The sequence below is a fragment of the Rhagoletis pomonella genome, unplaced genomic scaffold, assembly GCF_013731165.1.
Source record: "Rhagoletis pomonella isolate Grant_MI unplaced genomic scaffold, Rhpom_1.0 Rhpom_scaffold_00013, whole genome shotgun sequence".
In the NCBI taxonomy this organism is placed as follows: Eukaryota; Metazoa; Arthropoda; class Insecta; order Diptera; family Tephritidae; genus Rhagoletis; species Rhagoletis pomonella.
In genome coordinates, this window is record NW_023458567.1 from 37,049 (window position 1) to 40,746 (window position 3,698).

Sequence of the window (3,698 nt, forward strand, 5' to 3'; positions counted from 1 at the left end):
AGCTATGCTTATGTGAGAATGATCCAAGGCAAAAACTTCTTTGATTATCGGCGTGGAAAGCGGAACACCTCCAGCTACAGTTCTAAACGCTTCCGTTGGGGGCGAATGTAAAGCTTGATTTGCGAATTCACCTAAATCCAATTTGAATCGAAACTGAAACAATTAATAGTCGGTCATTAACTTCCATGATGGGTTGCTAGTTATTTATTTATTCAAGTTACCTTATAAACGGCGAAGGGAACCAACTCATCGAACAATTCGCAGACAAAATTCTGGCTACAATCATAATTGGCCAAATTTCTCCATGGTTGTAGCTCCTCGGTTACATTCTCCATAACATATTGGTATTGTATGTGAATACTAAATTGATAATTTGCGTATAAATATTCAGGCAATACAATATTCCATAGTAACTTCAACGTATCAGTGTTATTGGATACTATTATAAAGGGTCTTTCGAGTTGTATTGCAGACTCTGCAATTCTCGTTTGACGGTCCCAATAATGCCTTTGACCCATTTCGCAAGCATATATGCACGGTAGGTCAAGCCAATGTAATTGCGTTGAAATCTGATAAGCAAAACAAGTATTTATAAGCGTGGGAAAAATATCCGAAGCCTAATAAGTTCAGAAGCTCGCAAGCGACATATCGTACAAATACTTACACATGTTTCCTGGCAAGTATCTGAGTTTGCAAGTGCTACTCTCCATTGTTCGCAACCTTTTATGCACTGTAAGAATCGGTATTTACTATAAATTTACAAATACACCACTTTCAAAGACGCATGCATAAATATACTTGGCCATATCTAATATATACATATGTACATATGTGTATGTGTGCATAAAAGCGCTTCCAGGTGAGGTTGCAAGCTTAAACGTCTAGTGAGTCAACAAAATAAAGAGGAAAATACAAACTCCTACCTTTTCTTTATTACGTGCAGAGAGAGTGAAGCTACGGATATGCATATGTATGTACATGTATGTATGTGGTGCGATATCAGGTTGTGTCGGATATTGATTTGTGGTACTACAATACATTTGGTTGCAAAGTGATTGAACGCTTTGGTGAGTGAGAGTGGGTGGGGTGCTGCTCCCAGTCTTTGTATGTGTAAATTCGGAAGTATATTTAGGTTTTATGGTTTTAGGGTTTCTACCAAGCGCTTATTTTATGTACATACATGCTTAACATATGCATAGTTGTATGTATGAAAATATAAAAGCGTGTAAAGTTTCTGCTTAATTAATGTTTTCTACTTACCCTCGACTTGAAGCACATGCGATTTTCGCTTTTCTTTCCACACTGCAGTCCGTATTCATTTAAGAATTCAGGTGCCTTTGAAAATTTACAAAAAAAAAAAACAGTTTTATATAGAGATGTTCGATGTGCTGAATACTCTAAATTTTTATTAATCTATCAAGTAGGTTTAATATAACTATAGCACAACAAATAGACTAGCTTTGAATTGCCATAAAAACTGCACTCAGCACTTTAAACATATACAAATGCAAACTGGAAACCAAATATAATCCTTCATCCCTCCCAGTTTTACACAAGTAGTCATACGATTTGTAAACTGATGCCGTTAAAATTAAAGATATTTGCTGTTATGAAACATATTGAAAGCCTCCTTACTGGTACAGTGAAAGTGCAAATTTGAATGCGTTGGATTGAAATATGTAGCTCCTAAACTAAGCGATTTCGAAAAAAGTTGGGGTATGACTTTATAAATGTAAGATTAAAATAACACTATACGGCAAAATGACCTTTTTCTCTGGGTATTGGACCACACCAATTTTTTCCAAGAGATTGAGTCACAAATAAAAAAGTAATTTCTCCGTTTTTCGAAGTTAGCCTCCGAAATCGAGACATGTGCCTCCGAAGTTCGAAATTGGACCTTTGGTAAAAATAATTTTTTAGTATTGCATGTAAATAACGAAAGAGAAAAAAACTAGTTTTTGTGCAAACTTATGGCTTTATTCATAAAAAATAAAGTAGCTTTATAAAAGGTTTATAAATTGAAAAATGTATGAAAACGTCAATTTATAAAGCTCTTTAAACCTACTTTATTTTTTATGAATAAGGCCATTATATTACAGGTCCCTTATAACACTTAAAAATCAGTTCAAAATTTTTTGAAATATAAGGTTTTTAACTTTTGGAAAATCTGATCTTTGACCCCTTATAGCACCTGGAATATAAGTTTGCACAAAAAAAGTTATATACCGTTTTAATAAGAGCAAAAGGCACATGGTAGGTAGGTAGGTTGTCGCGGTCGTCTATAAGACACACTTAGGCTCAGGGCCCATTGTGATGCCGCATGTTGGGTCAGCAACTCCCGATCCCTCCTAAAACCATTTTGAACTTTGAACGAATTTTAGAAGATCCCTGATTTCGACGCATCTAAGGTCCTCCAAGTTGTCGAAGAATTGCCTACCGAGAGTGGAGAGTCTTCGTTCAGATAGAGCAGGGCATTGGCACAACAGGTGGAGAATCGTTTCCTCCTCTTCTTCATCTTGACAACTTCTACAGAAGTCATGTGAGCGTAGGCCAAGTCGATAGGCGTGCTTGCCAATTAGGCAGTGTCCTGTTATGACGGATACTAATAATCTAATATTGGACTTATTTAGACTCAGTAGTAGGCCAGTGCGGTTGGCGCTGAGCACCGGCCATAATTGTTTGGCAGTTTTGCAGGTGATTTCGTCCTGCCACCTTTCGTTCGCTACTTTAGTGAGCCTCTCGGAGATAAGTAGCTTACAAGTTTGCAAGGGTATTCCTATTTCGTCATTTATATCCTCAAAAGGAAGTTTCGTGCCAAGTCGCGCCAGTTCGTCGGCCTTACAATTCCCCTCTATGCCGCAGTGTCCCGGAACCCATATTACCTTTGGGCGAAATGACTCAGCCATCTCGTTAAGAGATGCGCGGCATTTCATGGCTACCATGGAGGTTGTCGACTGCTTCGTGAGGGACTTTATTGCCGCCTGGCTGTCAGTGAAGATGTAGATATCAACTTGGGGTATCATATCACACTTTACCAGTTTCGTGGCCCTGTCGATTGCCATCAGTTCAGCCTGAAAAACGCTACAGTGGTCCGGGAGACGAAAGCTGAGGGAGATTCCCAGGTGATGGGAATATACACCTCCTCCAACCCTACCCTCGAGCTTTGAGCCATCTGTGTATACATGGATGGACTCTCCACTACATACAACGTCATGCTTCCACTCTTCCCTTGAGGGTAGGAGGGTCGCGAACGCTGTAGCGGGTGCAGGCTCCGGAAGTGCATAGTCCACCAATCCGGGTAACCCCGGAACCTCCGTTAATATTCTACCGTGACCATAACTGGTATTTGACCACTTATTTAGAATATTCATTCGAATTGCCGCGCCACTTGCGACTTGTTTGGCATGTAGGTCCACCGGAAGAAAATTCAGTAGGGCATACAGTGCCTTGGATGGTGTTGTTCTCATCGCACCAGTTATGAGTGTGGACGCAAGCCTTTGAACCTTGTCCATTTTTTTGAAGTTTACCCCTTTCCCAAGGGCGTTCCACCATACCACTATACCGTGATAGAGAATTGGCCTAACCACCGCCGTGCATAGCCAGTGTATTATTTTGGGTTCCATCCCCCATTTTTTCCCTATTGCTCTGCTACAGGAATATAGTGCCACTGTTGCTTTGCGCACTCTATCTGCAACGTT

General features: G+C 39.9%; 2 protein-coding genes across 3 annotated transcripts in view; one reads left to right on the forward strand and one right to left on the reverse strand.

Moving 5' to 3' along the window:
* LOC118748412 (somatomedin-B and thrombospondin type-1 domain-containing protein) overlaps positions 1-3,698 on the reverse strand; it is a 311,093-nt gene that overhangs the window by 31,207 nt on the left and 276,188 nt on the right. The gene's annotated exons all lie outside the window — the stretch shown is intronic.
* The window catches only part of LOC118748403 (protein sevenless), a 36,865-nt gene that overhangs the window by 25,113 nt on the left and 8,054 nt on the right, over positions 1-3,698 (forward strand).